Source organism: Pseudorca crassidens, chromosome 2 (genome assembly GCF_039906515.1).
Source record: "Pseudorca crassidens isolate mPseCra1 chromosome 2, mPseCra1.hap1, whole genome shotgun sequence".
NCBI classification, from domain to species: Eukaryota; Metazoa; Chordata; class Mammalia; order Artiodactyla; family Delphinidae; genus Pseudorca; species Pseudorca crassidens.
In genome coordinates, this window is record NC_090297.1 from 141,223,956 (window position 1) to 141,244,290 (window position 20,335).

General features: G+C 37.3%; 1 protein-coding gene across 2 annotated transcripts in view; it reads left to right on the top strand.

Moving 5' to 3' along the window:
- Positions 1-6,039: 6,039 nt before the first annotated feature.
- The window catches only part of PLA2G4A (phospholipase A2 group IVA), a 160,799-nt gene continuing 146,503 nt past the window's right edge, over positions 6,040-20,335 (top strand). For both annotated transcript variants that reach the window (XM_067728953.1, XM_067728955.1), the window contains exon 1: positions 6,040-6,166. The gene's annotated coding sequence lies outside the window, so the exon portion shown is untranslated. The remainder of the gene's footprint in view (positions 6,167-20,335) is intronic.

Here is a 20,335-nt window from a genome sequence, read left to right on the forward strand (position 1 = left end):
CCATTGCTATTTTCAGGAAAGTAAAAATACCTCAGTAGTGTATTAATTAGGAAATATTTAAATTTGTTGAGTCAACAGTGTTTTCTTTAATAGTCCTATCTATCTGTAGAAAACAGTTGGATCATTTTGCTGATTGGAATGAATTAGATTAGCAGAAATTTTTATTTTTTATAGCAGCTTTTGGATTTTTGTTGTTGTGGTTATAAATTATCAAATTTTACTCTATCCTAAAAAATAAATTTGGGACGAACTGAGATTTAAGGCTAGATTATAAATGTAATGAAATTAAATTTTGTTATGTGACTATTCTTGTTATTTGGGTGAAGATTAAGAGTTGTCTTTATTGTGTTTCCAATCAGAGAAAACTTTTATATATATATGGATTTTATATATATATATAGAATGAAAGAAAACAGATTTTTCCAAAGAGAACATGTTGGTCTTGACAATGTGTTTGAAAAGTCAAATAGCAAAAGTGCTTTTGAGATACTTACTCACTGGTTTTATAAACATAAGTACAGGAATGCTGTTATCTTCATCCTCTAATGGAATCCCTTTACTGACATCATCGGAGCTCAGTTAGTTGAGGAACTCTGGACGTTTGCTTAGCAGTAATTCTTCCTAGTCAGGATTGCCTTCAAAGCAAAAGACATGTGCTCAACCTCTCGCATGGTTGCCAGTACATTTAAATTCCAAGAGTACAGGAATTTTGAAAACCCTATAAAGTGTCTGCAAGGCAGTTTCTGAGCTGTGTGATTGGGCTCGTGCCCATTCTGACAGAACTGGTGAAATTAGACATGCGCTTGCTTTACCAAATTTAGAGGGATCTTGGAGAGCAGAAAACAGCTTGTACATTATTATTATTATTTTTGAAAATAATTACATTTGTTATAGTCCCCAAAGTCAAGGGTCTTATTTTTTTTAATAGATCTTTAGTGACGTATAACTGCTTCATAAGACTGCACTAGCCTCTGTTGCACAGCAAAGTGAATCAGCTACATGCACACATACATCCTCATAGCCCCTCCCTCTTGAGCCTCCCTCCCACCTTCCCTATCCCACCTCTCTAGGTCGTCACAAAGCACCGAACTGATCTCCCTATGCTATGCTGCTGTTTCCCACTAGCTAACTATACATTATTGCCACAAGTAGGTAAAATGAATTAGGACAACTTGGTTTTGTCAAAAGTTCCTTAACATGGTGTATCTGTAGTCAAATTTTCTACTGTGTATTAAGTCATGTTAATCACTGACAATATGACTCCATTTGTATAATATAAATTTGTAAGTCAGGGATTTGGTTGATTTGGGATAGGCTGAAAAGGTGGTCAAACAAAACAAAAAATATACACTGAAAAAATTGTCGGACAGACTTGGATTGAAATCCTGGCTTCACTACTGATTTTATGTGCTTAGGATTCTATATAAAGACAGTAATGCATAATTTCATGAATATAGTGGTTAATGATACTGCAAATGTAGTGATAATACAAAGTATGTGGTCCAATATAGGCTCTATATAAGGAGCAACAATGATATTACTATTGCTTTATTTGGTATAGTCCTCTTAATATATTTTTAAAAAAACACGGAGGAGGAAAAAGTTTAATAAAGTAGTAATAATCTGCCTAACATGTTCAATTAAAAGAAGAATAATTAACACGGGGTGGGGAAGAGGAGGGTGGGACAAATTGGGAGATTAAGATGGACATATATACACTACCACATGCAAAATAGATAGCTAGTGGGAACAAGCTATAAAGCACAGGAAGGGCTTTCCTGGTGGCGCAGTGGTTGAGAATCCACGTGCCAATGCAGGGACAAGGGTTCGAGCCCTGGCCTGGGAAGATCCTACATGCCACGGAGCAACTAAGCCCGTGAGCCACAACTACTGAGCCTGAGCTCTAGAGCTCACGTGTCACAACTACTGAAGCCCGTGCACCTAGAGCCCGTGCTCCGCAACAAGAGAAGCCACCTCAATGGGAAGCCCGTGCACCACATCGAAGAGTAACCCATGCTCGCTGCAACTAGAGAAAGCTTGTGTGCAGCAACGAAGACCCAACGCAGCCAAAAATAAATAAATAAATAAATAAATTTATATAAAAGAAAAGCACAGGAAGCTCAGCTTGGTGCTCTGTGACGACCTAGATGGGTGGGATGGGGGTGGGTGGGAGGGAAGTCCAAGAGGGAGGGATTATAGGTATACATATAGCTGATTCACTGCATTATACAGCAGAAACTAACACAACATTGTAAAGCAATTATACTCCAAATAAATAAATAATGTTAAAAAGAACTATTAAAAAATAATTAAGAGAAAATTATTGCTTCCATTTTTCAGGTCAAAAATATTGATGCAAACCTATGGGTATAGTAAATGTACACTGAAGGTACAGATGATGAGTCCTAGTAGATATTTAGCTATTAAAATAGAGTTCTTATTGTTCATAAATATACTATCTCTAGATCTGTGCTTTCGACACAACTAAGTTTTATTTATTTTTAAAATTTTTTATTTTATTTATTTATTTGGTTGTGCCATGCAGCTTGTGGGATCTCAGTTCCCTGACCTGGGATTGAACCCTGGTCATATCAGTGAAAGCCCAGATTCCTAACCGCTAGGCCACCAGGGAACTCCCATGACATCTAATTTTTAAATTAATTGTAAATATATTTTAATTAGGATCCATTTCACCCTTATCTCTGATTAGCTTCATATTTACAGGAATTTTATTAGTGTCTGTCGGGGCATAAAAAAATAAACTTCCTCTTCTTTAGTACGGATGGAAATGGCAGTAGGGTGGCAGTAGGGTGCTATTTGGGTGTCAGGTTTAAGACATCTTTGAACCTAATATCATGGATAACAAATTCAACAAACATCCTTTGAACTCCTAATATGTTATGGACTTTGTGTCCCAAGAGGGTTTACTAAAATTAAGAAGGCTTGTTTCCTACCATCATGTAGCATAAAATATTTTTCCTTTAATAAGTGTTCTTACTGAAACTGAAAGATTAATTATGCTGGAAAGGGGAGTGGGTAGAGAAATTTTCCAGACAAGGTATAATTGAGCTAACCCTTGCAGAGTAAGTAGGGTTATTTTAGTAGAATTTAAGGGAAAGGTGTGCAAGGAGATTAGTCTCTGTGGTAGTCTGAATGAAAGATGAGAGTTAATTAGCTGGATGACAAAAAATTCACAGGTGAGAATTACTTTCATTTTCTTTGACTGGGGTGTCTTACTAACTTGATTTTGTTAATACATAAAGAGAGGAATGACTCATATTAATTATATTCACAGATAAATAATAAGAATACCAATTTATTGTTTTACCTTCACTATAGTTGCATTATGAACTAGAACATGCAAGTGTAGCAGTGGAAAAGAGGGACATATTATTATAAGTAAATTGGTTAATTGGTGACCATTGAGAACCTTCCCTGTTTCTATCTGCAATCTGGATTAGATTTCCCCGTTCAGCATACCATGCTGGCTAATAATTTTCATTGGATGTATGGATTTAACTACCAAACAGTATCTCATTCCTCAAGTCCAAGTAAGTTTATGGGAGACAAATCACTTTCATATGGTTAGAATACAGGATAGGTGAAGTGGAAGCAGTGAAAAAGACAATAGAAAGCAATTGCATATAGAGGAAGAAAAATCAATCATGAAAACTTCAGGTTTTTCTTTTCTGCTTTTCAAGCCATGGGTTTTGACAAGTAGCTACTTTCTTGTAGTTAATTTGGCCAGTTTTTAGGCCATTCCTTTTGCTTAATTATCCAGTGCCTAAATTAGCTTAATATCCTCAATCTATATTTTTGAAAATATTGATAATTAATGGTAAAGGGTCTGAAACTTATTGACTAGCAATAATGCACAAGGTGGGATTGGCCTCAAAGAGGCTGCTACATACTCAGTTTCAGATGAGTCCTACCTGTATTCCTTCTCCTAACAGATCTTCTTGATGGTTAGGCCTGGAAAAGAGGGGTCTTCCGACCAATTCATCCCACAGACTGAGGCAGGCTATGAAAGCAGGGGCTTTCTTACCTAAGGTGGAGGTTCTTGAACTCGTAGGCTAATGTTGGAAATATTTTTGGAGGAACTAGGACAAAGTAAGGATAGTCAGTCTGAATAGGTATCATTCATCTAGTGGTCTATGTAAACAATGAGATCATAGGTAGGGAGCCAAACTGAATGGAATGTGGGCAATGGGAGGTGGTCCGGATATCCGTTCCAGAGAGGGAGTGACATACCTGCAGGAGATTTTATTCACTATAAGGATGAAGATGTCAGCCCAATTTAGTAAGGCTGAAAAGAGGCAAATATCTCCCCATATGTTTTAACCCTAGCCATAACATATCCTGAAATTCTCTTTGAAAGTATTTAATCAAAACTTTTTATCTTTAACGGATTACACACTATTGGATATCCCCTCCAAATACTGAGTTACAACTTTTTATTGTCAAACTGACCCGAGCACTGTGAAGCTGCTTTTCAAAGGAGTCTTTCTTCACCAGGGTCTTGGGATGAATGTGCCCTGCAAAACATATTCTTTCTTTACCTGGGGAAAAAGTTAAAAAAAAAAATAGTAGTGTGCTCTCTGTTCCTCTACTTAGCACACTTAACCTTTCAGAAATTTAGGATTTTCTTTGGAAAGAAAACAATCTTGACTTCCTGAGACACCACAGGACTTTTTTTAGGAAGGTGAGACTAATAGTATAACAGGTTGAATTTATAGGAGAAAATCAAGACAAAAAGGAGTTGAATTCTGAGCTACAGAAAGCAGATAATCCAGAAGATTTAATGATGGGGTCTGCAGAAATTATATTCTTTGAAAATGTTACAAGAGAGATAGGAGAGTGTGCTCAATGTTAGATTAAAGACGAAATTAGAAGATCCTGTGTTTGAAAAACAAGATACACTAAATGAATGTGTCAGTCTTTAAAGACACTAATTTTTTGTTTTAAAATTTTATTTTATTGCAGTAAGAACAATTAACATGAAATCAACCCCCTTCAATTTTTAAGTGTACCCCACATTATGGTTGACTATAGATATAATGTGGTACAGCAGATCTCTCCAACTTCCTCATCTTGCTTAACTGAAACTTTATGCTCACTGATTTGTAAGTCCCCATGACCCCCTCCCCTCAGCCCTTGGTAACCACCACATTTTAAATTTTTTATTTTCAAATATATTTAGTTGCTCAGAGTTTGATATTCAGAAAAAGCTAAATGTAATGACTAATTATTATGGTGTTCATATTAGCTACAGATTAATACTAAAAAGTTAGAATTAAACAGTCACTTATTCTTTTTTTTATAAATGAAATTGATTTTAGTAATATAAGTTTTTTTGGCTGTGCCCTGTGACATGTGGTATCTTAGTTCCCCAGCCAGGGTTCGAACCCATGCCCCCTGCAGTGGAAGTTGGAAGTGCACAGTCTTAACCACTGGACCACCAGGGAAGACCCAGGTCATTTATTCTAACGTTGCAAAAAAAACCAAAAAAAAAAAAAACCCCTCAAGTTTCTGTTATAATTCATAGCGAATTGCATGATAACATCTCATGGATGATTGATAAAGAATAAAAAGTCATCTTGTAAAGACACTAATTGATTCTTGCAGAATTTGAATAAATTTAAACAATATACCTTCTTTGTTACAGTGATATCAGGTATTTGAATTTACTTTGCATATTTCTAATTTAACCTGATTTGATTTTCCCCCCTAAATCTCAACATATGTATTACATTCTCCAGTATGCCTTGGGTTATCCATATTTTCAATTGAGTTCTTACTTGTTTGGAAAAAAAGGAGGAAGCAGTAACTACTTAAGGACAAGAAGTACTTTCAGACACACGCATACATAGACTCCATGTAATTTAGGACTGTTTAACTTACATATTATTTAAGCATGTTTTCTGACTTCAAACTCCTAGTTCTGATAAGTAAACATTTACATTTAAGATATTAGCTGCTCTGAGAACAACGCTTTTCCTCCCTTCCTCCTTAAATCCACCTTAACACATCTGCAAAGACGAAAGGAAACCAGCTCACATTTTAGCCCCTCCTACCAAGGATAAGACTTGAACTTCTCTGTGGTCCCGGGGTGAGAAAGGATCCTGACAGAAAGCTAGAGGCGTAAAGGAGCCTGAGGAATCTCATTGTAAGTCTGGGAACTGTAAGCAATATATTTACTCTTCCCTCGCTCGCTCCACTTCTCTCTCCCGCCCTCCCTAGCTTTTAGTTTGTATCTTGCTTGGAAGGAAGAAAGAACGAAGGGAAGCCTAGGATTCACCGCTGTGAAAAGTCTGCATGTCCTCTGAGTTTTGAAATGAGATACAGATCAGGAACCTTAATTTCCTTCTAACAAATGCCAGTTTGCTTTCCTGGGTCTAAATGCACTGTGGAATCCGACGATAAGGATTTCCTTCCTGTACAGCGCCTAAAGAAAGCGAACGTTCAGAAAGGCAGTAAGGTGGCTCTACTTAGCGCTCCACGTGATGCCACCCGGTGGTTGCCTATTCCCATTATTGAGCAGCCTGCTCTTTGACAGCCCTAAGGATCTTTAGCGAAGAAATTTATCAACTAATTTAAGGTTTAATTAAAAAAATAGTCATTTCGGTTACTTACGCAAAGCATTCCTGGGTATTTAACGTGTGGCAGTGTTATGCGAAGAAACAAACAACATTGAAAAATTAATTGTATACTGACTGGTATTCTGATTCGTCCTTCTAAGTTATTTGACATGCCAGGAGAACAGAGCTCGAAACAAGATATTGGAAAAGATTTGCTTAAATAAGAAAGCTAAGTTTTGAGAGTGAATACTATTTTAGTAATTTTGTATTGGAAGCATTTGTAAAAAAAAAAAAAGGCATTTGGATTTGAAATAATAGTGGTTTAGTGGTTTAACTTATTTAAGTTTCCTATAACTTGTACTCATTTTAATCTTAAAATTAGTCATTTTTACCTCAAAACTAGGACAAGAAATGCTCTTTATGTTGGTTGATGATGTAAGTAAGCACTTATTCATCTAAGGCAGATGGAGAATACTAGAGGCGGACCATTTGGATGGATGTCAATTCTAAGTTATGATATTTGCATATATGACCCTTTGGGTTCAAGGAGAATTTCTGTTTTGTTTTGTGTCTGTTTGCTGCATAAATTCGGAATTGTAGCCTAAGAGATGTTTGTAGGGAATCGTAGTGAAAGAAACCTTGTTAAGAGTTTTAAAATTATGTTCCAGAGATCTCTAGACCTTGCCAGTCAAATTTGATATTGGGATTAAACAACAGGTATTTGTTTCTTTCAGTGAGCAGAGGAAGAGTTAAATTTTAAGTTAAGCAATAACTGTGAAATGCATAGAGAAGCGTTTAATCTGCATTTGCTCAAAGCAGCTTTACAAACTTCCTGTAGGGGAAGCACATTTTATGGGACAAGAAACTAAGAAACCTATTTAGTAATTTTCCTTGTCCCAATTAAACATAAATGAAAAATATCTCAAAAGTGACTTGCAATGTTAAAATCCTTTTTTTTTTTTTTTTTACATTTTACGTTTATCAGTTTCTTGCTAATAGTACCTGATAAAGGTCATCCCACAGAGATACTTTGGCCTGTGTTTTCAACCCATCAGTATCATTCCTAGTGTCTCTGCTTAGAAAGCAAAGTCATAAAATGAAATCATTTGCATTTAAAAAAAAATATGTTCCAGGAATGAAAAAGAGGAAGAGAGAATGAGCTGTTTCCTTTTCCTGTCTTACGCCTTTTTATTTACCATCAGTTGTTTTCTTCCTCTTGCTTGCAGATTTTATAGCATTAGTTATTCTCAGCTTCTTCTTTTTAGTTTGTTTTATCACAGACCCTTTTACAAATCTTATGAAAGCTGTAGACTCCTTCCTAGAATAATGACACTTTTGCTCTCAAACATGCACAAATGTTGAAACCCCTTTAGGAATTTCACAAATCCCCCAAAACAATTCATGTCGTGTGAAAACATAGTATTTCTTAGAATTTCGGAGCTTTCTGACGATTTCAAATAATTAGCAAATTATTTTACTTATGAGTAAAGAACTGCCTCACAGTGAATATTGCACTTATTCAGTTAGTGTTCTGGAACTCTAAGTAATTGGTGTAATGGAAAAACTACTGCCTGGAAACCAAATGACCTAGATTCTAGACTCCACCCTGATAGTAATTAGCTGTACAATATTAAGCTTGCCATTTTTCTGTGACATCTGATATTTTTTATTGCTGAATGCAATAAGTAAAACATAATAGGGAAGTAAGATACAAGTTATTTTTTATTGGATTGTGGGATGTCTATATTTGCTGCTTTTGTTCCAAAATTCCTAATGATATTTCCCAGCATAATTATGTTTTATAACATTCTTGTTTATTACAAAGATAATTCATGCTTACTGTTTAAATCCTGTTACATATAGAAATTGCAAAGAAGAAAAGGAAAATTGAACATATAGTCCCCGCAAGGGGTAACTACTTTTTTTTAAAAAAAAATTTATTTATTTATTTGGTTGTGCTGGGTCTTTGTTGTGGCAGGCGGGCTCCTTAGTTGCAGCTCGTGGGCTCCTTAGTTAGGGCAGGTGGGCTCCTTAGTTGTGGCACATGGGCTCCTTAGTCGAGGCAGGCGGGCACCTTAGTTGTGGCATAAGAACTCTTAGTTGCAAGGGGTAACTACTTTTAAAATTTTATTAATTCAATCAAAATATTTATTGGGTAACTAGCATGCATAAGCACAGAGACAAGAAATTCATATATATACATCTATTTATGCTTCTAGACATTTTTCTACACATACACTCACGTGTAGATTTTACAGAGTTGTGATCACACTTGTTAAAAGATAAACTGAGGCATATTAAAACTTTTGAGTTCATTTGAGCAAAAATTGATCGGCATGGGGCAGTGCCCAACCAGAAGTGGTCAGGAGCACTATATGGGAGAGAATTTTATAGAGAAAAAGCAGAAGCAAAGTAAGGAATTTATGGATTGGCTACAGCTTAAAGCTTAGTTGGCTGTTTATGAATGACTGTCCTTAGGTTTCAATTTTGTACCTTCAAGGCATTTACCGGCTTAGATTTTGGTTTGCTGATGTAGGCTGCAGTGGCATTAGAGTCACCTTAGTCTAATGGCCTCCTTGTTTAATTAATTTAGCACACTGCTGATGCTGTTTCATAACATGCTTCCACTCAATCATGAGATTTTCTCTTAAAACGTATTTTTATATTCATGTGTTATTTTATATTCATTCATATCTTAAATATTACTAAGTCCCTACTATGTGTCAGCCACTATGCAAGTGATGGCAATCTAGCCATGAGCAAGAGAGTATGGTTCTAAGATGTAATTTTTAGTCTATGGAAATGTTGTATTGGCTGATTATAAGTTGCTGGATATTTAGGTGGATTAAAGTTTTCTACTATTATAAATAGTGTTTCATTTAGGACCTCAATATAAATGTTTGTATACATCTTTGTTTATTTCCTTTGGATAGATTCTTAAAATGCATTTTTCAAGTTCTAACAAAAGTTCCACTAATTACAGGTTATGAGATCATAAGCCAAATGCTTTATCAAAATTTTCTTTTCTCATCTGTAAAAGAATAGTAATAATAATAATACTAATTGAGTATTCGGAGGATTTAAAAAGCATTTAGCAAAATATTGTAGAGTACTAGTTATTATTTTTGACATTTTGCTCTTGAGAAAGATTGGATCCATTTATCAGTAGTATAAGAGAGTAGAATTTCCCTAAGCCAACATTGTGTTATCACTCAAACAGAACAAACAACCACAAATCCAAAAACTGAGACAATTGTTATATGAAAATGGTATCTTGTTTAAATTTGCATTTTTTTTCAGGAATAAGGTGGAACAATTTTCATGGTGGACACTTCTATGCCTATGTTTACGAGTTGCATCTTTCAATGTGATTTTTAAATCTTTTTTCAGTTTTAATTTCTAATATGGTAAATATCAATGGATATAACTCACATAATCAAAGGCCCTTGGGGGTCCTCAATAATTTTGAAGAGTGTTAGGGGCCTTAACATGAAAGGCTAAATTTTGAAATGGAAATAGAAATTCTGTAAACATTGCTTTTTTCAAGTTTAGAGGATTGTTCTTGTTTCCTGATACCTTTTCTTTAACAATGGGTGAGATGCATAGAAAAATGAAAGCAAGTCATTTTTATTCTCACTGTCTGTCATCTTCTACAAAATTCAGGGGACTTGAAGAGGTTTCCGAGAAGAGGGCCAAAACCCTGGTAGAATCTCCCACAGCTTTAGGAACATCCAGACTTGCTTAATGCAAGAAGATGGAGCTAGAGATAGGTCTAAAGGTTACAGGATGATTCTTTCGAAAGGTTTTGTAAGAAAAATGGTGTCCATGTTTGTCAAGAACCAACTTAGAGAAAATGAATATAAGCTTTAGGCCATTCATCTTGTACTCCTTGGCGACTAGGGCAGTGACAGTTGGGAGAACCAAAAGGTTGGTTCAGGGGTTCTTTCCAAAGAAGACATTAAATAGAGCAGATATTGTTCCTGCCTTTTTTGGGGGGGGGTGGGTATGTGGGCCTCTCACTGTTGTGGCCCCTCCCGTTGCGGAGCACAGGCTCCGGACACGCAGGCCCAGCGGCCATGGCTCATGGGCCCAGCCGCTCCGCGGCATGTGGAATCTTCCCGGACCGGGGCACGAACCCGTGTCCCCTGTATCGGCAGGCGGACTCTCAACCACTGCGCCACCAGGGAAGCCCTGTTCCTGCTTTTTGATACCACTATTTGCCTGAGAAAAAGAGATGTGCCCAAATTTTGCTACTCTTGCCATTCTGTGATTCTCAGTTTTTTGGATTCTCTTTGATTCTTAGTCTACCCTCAGAACAATTCTTTGAAAATACAGTTTATCTCTCCTCTATACAAATATAAAATAAGCTTAAGTATTGATAATTCAGTGCCTGCCATAAGCGGATTTATGAAGCTGCACAACGAGTCTGATCACTTATTGAATGAATTCAAATAGCTTTAGAGAAACTCAGCCATCACCTATAAGTGATCCCGGTCAGAGTTTAGTAACCACTGAGTCAAAGATGAAGGGCTGAGAGACCAAGTTGCACTCATTTTCCTTCCATTCCCTTCTTAGGGGGAAGGGAATGCACTTGTAAATCAGCTGCTCCCTTTTCCTTAATCTTCCTCTTCATTTGCTTGACTTCTGGAGTCTATAGGGAAATTTAGGTATTTTAGGTAACAGTGTGTTTTGAATTAGAAAACAAATATCCAGGGCTTCCCTGGTGGCGCAGTGGTTGAGAGTCCACCTGCCAATGCAGGGGACACGGGTTCATGCCCCGGTCCGGGAAGATCCCACATGCCGCGGAGCGGCAGGCCTGTCAGCACGTCCGGAGCCTGTGCTCCGCAACGGGAGAAGCCACAACAGTGAGAGGCCCGTGTACAGCAAAAAAAGAAAAAAGAAAAGAAAAGAAAACAAAAATCCATAATATGTGTAATTTCAGTATACCATAGTACGAAAAACTCATGTATTTATAACAGTTTAGTTTTTCATTTTATTATTTAATTTACAATCTGTTTTCTGATTACCTAGTTTGAAAAAAAAATCAGAGGGACAATAATACCTTTCGTTTGCATAGCATTTTGTGGTTTATAAAGAGATTGCTCAAGAACTTTATTCCCACAATAACCATGTAGGTTCGCAGAGCAGATATTCACATTTTGCAGATGTGAAAAGAGAAGTGTTGAAAAGTTAAATAGCTTATTTAATATCCGAGTCTTATGATTTCCATTTTGATGCATTTTTATGCTTCAATTAACTAATTGATTGGTTTATATTTCCAGTTTTGATGTGTGTTATTTAAGACTGTCAACCTCCCCCTATTTGTTGACACCAGAAAAATTATAGGGGAAGAACCAGAAAGTACACATCCTAATGCACGTTTCCATATTAACTCAATTGTTCTGTTCTTATAACTGGATTACTGATTGACATGATAGAAGAAGTTGCACAGATTTAAGAATGATTGAAGAAGTAGCATATGATTTAGAATTTCTTATTTTGTAACTATTTAGCATTTTATAAAGATATATGCCACTTTAAGACAATAAAGTATATGAAGTTTAATCCAAAAATACAAAAGAGATGTATTATGAGTTGTATAAGAAACACTAATGCTACCAACGGTTTTACTTTCATTTGGTAATAGAGCATTTTTTTAGAATATTCTGAGTATAACCTACAGAGCCTATGGTTCTTTTTGGCTCTTATTAATCCTGGTGGTTGGCATAAAGCATTTGTATCAAAATGGTTACTCTGACCTTGGATTTATCATTTGTAGAAAAAAATCATTATTATTTTACCTTTCCTAACAACCCAGTAGCTTATGGTATACCAGGTATTCCTTTTCAGGAGTAAAAATCAACTTTAGTTATAACGTTGGCTTATTATACATATGTGTAACTTCATAACAAATAATACATAGTAGGTCATGTTTGACTGCTAGATGCAGCTGCACCACTAGAAACATTAGGTCAGCAAATGGCTTCTGAATTTCAAAGTCAGTAAATTGACACACTTCCTATTTGCCTCATACTTTTACATCCACAGCTTTAATAAGATAAGCAAGTTGGGCGCAGTACCTTGGCAATAAACTGGGATGTTAGACTCCCGTGTGTATTCTTGTGGGATTCCTGGATCTGTAATTGTAGAAGAGACAATGTCTGCCTGGGTTAGTCTAGGGGCAGGAAAATGGTGTCTTTAAGTTTTCTTCAGGCTTTCTCTTATTTATTTATTTATTTTTTGGCCATGCTGCGTGGCATGCAGGATCTTAATTTCCTAACCAGGGATCAAACCAGTGTCCCCTGCAGTGGAAGTGTGGAGTCTTAACCACTGGACCACCAGGGAAGTCCCCAGGCTTTCATTTTTTATTACTTGAAACAAAAGGGTAATCCATTTTGTGAACTGTTACATGTAGTTGATGCAATATTATGAAAGTAGTAAGAAAAGTAATTTACAGCAATTAAGTAAGAATTTATAGAAAAGTACTCTGGGGAAAAGTATCTAAAGATGTATGTGGTTATGAGGATATGCTGTGTAGATTCCGGCATCTATAATTAAGATATCTTAATATCCACCAGTCCCTTGTTATTATCTACTACAAAGCTCAAACAGGTATCAACTTCCTTTCCATTTAACTGTCATGAAGAAGAGGCAGATGAGTTTAAAACTGGTTGAGGTCATGAACTTAGTTCTCAAAGAGGTAACGGTAGGGCATTTCTGTAGGTCATGGAATAGTCTTCAAAATCACTACTTTCAGTGTACAATGGGAATTCATGTTCAAATATAACTTCAAAGTATCATTATATCATTGATTAGTAGAAGATGCTATTAACATTTTAGGAAGATTTCTCACAGCAAATTTAAATTCTAATTTAAAGAGATTTCTTAGTTAATTAAAAATTTAGTTGCAAAATATTAAGATGGTTGCTTATAATCTGCTGCTTGGTACTTAATTTTTGAGGTAGTGACAATCAGGGATTTAAATTTAAAATATATAAAAGTCCACAATGTTTATATGAGATTTCTTTTTCTTATCCTTATCACTGACGATCCCTCTGTTAATGAAAAGCAATAAAAGAATCAGTTTTGTGAAACTCATTCAGTGTTTGCAGAAAATTTTACTATCTGCTTAAATTATGTGTTAAATTGACAAGTTGGCTTGGTTGATTAATACCTTATGAGCTATTGTCACAATGAAAAGAACATTCTTGTATGAATTACAATTTTCTGTGAAGAAAAGAATTTCTAGATACTATTTCATGAATATATGTAGCATGCCTAGGAAAAGAGTAGGAAAAATGTACCTTTTTAAATACTTAGAAAAAGAAGAGGTATTAGAAGCAATTTAGATAGTCTGTACTCTCTTTTTCACTTAAGAATTTTACCTGTTGGATCAAGAAAAAAAAAGGCAGATGCTAATATAATCCAGGAATTTTTGATCACTGGGCTATGTGCATTTATTCTTTCACCAGTTCAGTACGTTTTAATTAATACTACATGCTAGGCACTGTCCTACATTTAGGGCATACATGGGTGAATAAAGAGTTAATTCCCTCTTGGAGGAGAGAGATGATAATTAAGCAAATAATAAACAAATAATAAAAGAAGCAAATGGACTTTAATAGTACAGGCTAACCTGGGGAGGTGAAGGATGGAAAGGTTTCCCTGCAAGGTAAAATTTAAGCCGAGATGTGAGAGATGAGAAGCCAGGTGTGGGAGGTGCCTAGAGTGAGGGTGGTGTGGCTCAGATGGGGGCTTCAGGCAGAGAACAGCATTTGTAAATGAGCCTGCAAAGGAACAACCAAGATATCAGATGGAAAACCAGTAGTTAGGATGATGTCACGGGAACAAAGGAGGGAAAGTGCTTCCAGAGAAACAGAGGATAGGAAAGTGATGACCATATTTGAAAACTTGGAGGTCATTAGTGGTCTTTTTTTTTTTTTTTTAAATATTTATTTATTTGGCTGCGCCAGGTCTTAGTTGCGACATGCGGGATCTAGTTCCCTGACCAGGGATCAAACCTGGGCCCCCTGCGTTGGGAGCACGGAGTCTTAACCACTGGACCACCAGGGAAGTCCCTCATTAGTGGTCTTGATAAGAGCAGTTCCAGTGGAGTGATGGGGACTCAGTGAGATGGCAGAAGGGATAGGAGTGGAGGACTCTGAGGACATGGATAGGTACAGTGGGAACAAATGGCCCTTTAGAGAAATCTGTCAGTGAAACCCAGCATAAAAATGGAGACATGGAGGGAAAAGGAATATGGAGTTATGGGAGACTGTAACAAAGCTAGCCAATCAGATTTTCCAGTAGAAGGTAAAGGTTGATGATTCAGAAAAGAAAGGCATGGCCATCAGAGGGAAGTACTTGAAGAAGATAGAGGGATTTTGCGTCTAGAGAGCCATGTGTGGGGCTAGGTCCGCAACACAAGGAGGAGCTCCTTCGTGACAGGGAGAAGGAGAACCCAAGTGCCTGGGCAGAGGAGTTTGCAGATTTGCTGGTGGGAAAATGGGAACTTCCCCCTGGTGCCTTCTGTTTTCTCAGTGAAGGGAGATGAGGTCACAGCCAATAGTGAGGGTGAGGTGAGGCGAGAGACTTGAGGGGGAGAGGAAAGTCTTTCTAGCGTGGGACTTCAAGGGCACCAGGAAAACTTAGAAAGGCGTTGTGTAGTGGTGAGAGCCTCTTTGAGTTCTGAGAATGTAAACCTAAGATTAAAAACCAGTCTGCCAGGTTAGGTCGTTTTTCTCCAGCTATGTTTAAATGCTAGGAGCAAACCCAGAGAAGCCAGAATGGTTGAGTTTTGTTAGAGTGGGTTTTTTTTTTTTTTTTTTTTGAGTGTGAGTTTCTAAAGAAAGAAAATCTGGAAATCCTTAAAATGAACAACCAATACACTAAGCAAACAAAACAAAACACCTAAAACAAAAATGCCTAGAAATTCATGAACTTGTAGAATACAGATCTTTTTATCTAGGGTAATTATTAACTAGTAAGGAACAGTCACAAATTGGCTTGATTTCCAACATTTAGTCGGCAGGGATTCAGTCTTTGTTCCTTTCAAACTCTTGGTTTCCTTGCCTAGCCAACTGCTAGGCCCAGTTCTACACTTCAGCGAATCTCAATGCCTTTACCTGTTCTAGGAGCCATCATGCTAGGCTCCGTTTCCTTCTTAGTTGCTAGAATTGTTTTCAGTTCTGAATGTTTAACCGTGGCCTTGCCTGCCTTTCTTGGATATCTAGCTAAGTTCCTGTGTAGAGTTTATATCTTACCCCTCAACTTTGCCTACTTCACTCCTGCACTAAGGCCACCTTGGTGCTCCCTGAAAGACAGTGCTTTGTAGACTTGGAACCATTACAACTCTGCAGTGTAAAGAGGGCTGAGACATTCAGTAGTAATAATCAACCATCGAAAAAGAGGGTCTTTCTTTTACAGCTCTGTTAGCAGGATGTTCTTTCTTCAACCTGACAAAAATCCTTCATTTTGCAACTAAAAGTCATTTCCTTCTTTTTTTTTCAATCTTTAGAGTTTTAGAGAACAGCTGGTTATCATAATCACCATAATCAAACTGATATTTGTTTTTAAGAACTAAAACAATTTCATTGCAATACTGACTCTTGTATTTCCTTGAAGTTTAAAAAAATCTTGTTTCAATAAATTTTTAATTCATTAGCCATTTCTCATAAATCCTTCTCTTGAAGTGCTTTAGTTTTACACTGTTGATGGCCAGGTGCTTCCATGAATGGAAGCAGTGAGTCTGTGTGGGTCAGGCTGGGCAGGGAGGTGGGGAGGACAGATGCACTTGAGTTTGCTTCTGGCTCAGATGTTTCCCAGATGCACTGCTTGGCACTCAGGAGATGCCTCTTTGTCCTCCTTCCCTCCCTACCTCAATAAGAGGTCTATCATGTGTTGGAAAGTCATCCTACACTTTATTCCTGGTTCTGCCCATATTTCCTTAGGCTGTGGTATAGATATAGTTATGGAACTTCTTCCTGTCCAAAATGAAGGGGAGAGTGTAACATTGCTTATGTTAATTTCATATTTTTACAAAACCCATTGAGGCATTATATCTCATCAGCAGAAGCTCAACTGAAACATTCTTACAGATTTTATTAATATCCTTGGCACTGTTCTCCATTGTTGATCAAAGGTTGAGGAAATGTATATTTCACAATTTGGAGCAAATGAGTATTTCTAGTTCATTTCAACCTGTGTTTATTATATGTAACACCTAAATATTCAAGTTGGGCTTACATGTTTATTATGGTGCTAGCAGAGTACAAAAATAACAGTTTTCTATTGCTTTACCCTTTATAGTGCTGAAAGTTATTCTGTCTTAAAAAATTTTACATTGAACTTTAGACTTGCATAGATGTACTCCACAGAAGTAGAGAGAGAAAACCCTTCAATGCATACATTGAGACCATTTAAGAGGTCTACTACACTGCATAGATTCCATGTATTTCAATATAATTGGTTTCCTTTGTAATCCAGAGTTTTTATTTTAAGAACTTTATAGTGTCAGACTATATCATGGGGTCTGTAGGCTTCACCAGACTGCCAAAAGGATTCAAGGCATAAAACATATTAAGAACTCCTGAGAATTTCCCTTCAAATGCATACTTTCTATGTACAGAGTTCTTAATCCTGCAAAAGATTGAATTGCCTGTTTATTTCAAAAGTGAATTGCCATTCACAGTGTCTAGAAGCATGTTTCTAAAACTTCTTACAACCTGAAAAAAGAATGATGAACTTGAATTCCTATTGTACGTTACACAATCCAGGACTTGTAGAATGCTCGTGTCATGGTTAGTGGTTTAACTTCCCAGTAACCCATGAGATGGGTGGGTGTACAGTGCCTCTGATCTTCCACAACTCCTGCTATTTTTTTCTGTCATTTTTTTCCACTTCAAGATCATAGTCAACATCCATATTTTAGTTACAAGATAAACCTCATGGGCTGCTTGAAATAGTTATCGTGTTAGTTGAGAAGTAAAACAACTTCAAAATGTTATAACTCATCCAGTAATAAACTGTCTCTCATGAAACATTTAAGCCAGCATGACGGTTTTCCTGGGGGTTTTCCCTGGACTGTTTTCTTTAGAAAAAGATACGGCTTTCCCTGCTGTGGCAATCTTGGGTACGTCATAAAAAGAGGCAGCAATTAAGGAGGGAGTGGAACCCTCAACAAAACACAAATACTCCCTAGGGGAGCATATTTGCAAACCGTCTGGTCTGGAGAGAGAAAGTTGTACAAGTAAATGCACTTTTCAAAGCCGATTCCTTTTCCTGGCATTTTTTGCCACATTGTTAGGTATATTTCAAAAGCGTTAACACTGATACCTCTCCATTATCAGTTTCTTTTAAGTAGAAGGTAAAACATTTTCCATTTTCTGAAAATGAGCATAGTAAACACTTGTCAATGTGGTATTATTCCTTAGTGGTCTGTGTGGGAAGAGGAATTTTTAAAAACAATCCATGTTGCATTTGTAAGTCAACATCTTATAACTATGATTCACGTCTAGAAAAATCTAAAAGATGAAAATGACTCTTTTTAAGCTTTATTTGACCAATCACAGAGGGAAATTCAGTTGTTCATTTCCTTCAGATTCATATCTTGAGCCTACTTCACACCACGAGACAATAACTTGGCCATTTAAAATATTGGTCAAACTAAATTGTATACAAATGCTCTTTTAATTTTCGCTAAATTCCCTTTTGAGCCTGAGTATGCTTGGTTGGGGATGGCGGTGGGGAGAGGAGAGGGTGTAAAGAAAGGGCACGGGCTTGAGAGTGGCGAGAGGAGTTCAGCTGTTTCCCTAACTGGGTGAACTCTCTAGATTTGTTTATATCTTTAGACCTCAGCTTACAAATTTGCACAAGGTCTGTCTAGGTGGTGATTATGACTGTTTCTTCCAATTCCAAAATTTTCTGACCTTAAAATACAGCCAGAGTGGCTGCTTGTTTTTGGCCACTGAAGAGGTGAAACAATGGAAAATAACAGCGAACTGGAAGGTCAGAGAAAGAAAACCAGAAAACTGGCTCTGGAGTGAGGAGACATTCTTGCTTCATCTGTAATGCAGCGTGTGAAACTGGGCCAGCCAGTTTTCTGGCCCTTAAAATAGTCAGGTTTATCTGGATTTGTACTTCCCAATTGTGAAGTGGTAAAACAAATTACATTATGCATTGTGTTTCATTTATGTACTCTGTGTGTGTGTGTGTGTGTGTGTGTGTGTGTGTGTGTGCACTTTCAAAATAACCAGATGAGGATGAGGGAGGCTGGTCCATCTAAATAATGCTGTGCTCTCTCTTCTTTATCTCCTCCCAATCCTAGTTTAGGTGCTTGTTGTATGATATCTGGACTCCTCTGGCTGGTTGCCCCTCCCTCCTCAAATGCCACCTTTCTCCATTAACAACTGTATGCATCTTTGTTTAACTGTTATATTTATATTATTGAACTGTGTTATAGACTGAATTGTGCCCCTCCCCATTCACATATTAAAGTCCGAACCCCCCAGTCCCTGAGAATGTGACTGTATTTGGAGATCAGGCCCTTAGGATGGGCCCTCATCCAGTTGACTGGTGTGGTTATAACAAGAGGAAATTTGGACACCCTAAGAGACACTAGGGGAGCATGGGTACAGAGGAAAGACCATGTGAGGATTCAGGGAGAAGATAGCATCTTCAAGCCAAGAAGAAAGACCTCAAAAGAAACCAAACCTACTGGACACTTTGATCTTAGCCTTCTGGCCTCTAGAACTGTCAGAAAATATTTCTGTTGTTTAAGCCATGTAGGTTGTGGTGTTTAATTATAGTAGCCCTGGCAAACTAATACAAAGTGTCACTTCCACCCTGTCCCCTCTCTCTTCCTGTCCTTTAGAGGCTTTTGTAGAATGGCAGAATGATGTAGAAAGAAAATCTAGTATGAGTCAGAGGGTCAGGATTCTAGGGCCAACTCAACATTTGTCACCCAGGGGAACGTTGCTTAGTCTTTCTGGGAGACAATATTCCTTGTAAAGTGTAAGTAAGGGGGACCATCTGCCTCAGTTTGAGTTCTCAGTGATTTTTAGACAAATCACTCATGCTTTATCTCTAAAATAGCAATAATAATCCCTCTCTTATTATGAAGACAAAACAAGACGGCGTATATAAATCACTTAGCACAATAACACTGGCATCTGGGAAGTGCATAATGTGAACTTTTGAAATTAAGCATTCAGATTAGTAATTGCTGAGATATCTTCCAGCTTGTCATTCCAGGTTCTATAATTACGCTCTACTTCCCCTTGATTATTTCTCAACCCCAAACCTCATCTGTGGTCTAATCAGCTTTCCCCAGTAATCCATATACATTCCAAGTTTGTTGATTCATCCTTTAGTAAATGGTAATTGGGGATCACTCGGGGCCCAACAAGAATACAGGGAGAAGGAGACAGAACTTCCCTCTTGTTGTTCACAGCTAGAGGAGACATACCCTCTAAATAATGGTGATAGAGTACATAACACTGCGGTAGGAGATATCAAGGAGAAATATAAGGGTCCTAACCATGTAGATAAAGAGATGGTTTACTTCAGAGAGTGAGTTTATACAGAATGCTGAGGGACAGGGAGAGACTATCCTGCACAGAAGGTGTGTGGGGGAGGGAGTTCCCTGGTGGTCCAGTGGTTAGGACTCTGCGCTTTCACTGCCAAGATCTGGGTTCGATTCCTGGTCCAGGAACTAAAATCCCACAGGTCGCACGCAGCGCGGCCAAAAAAAAAAAGGT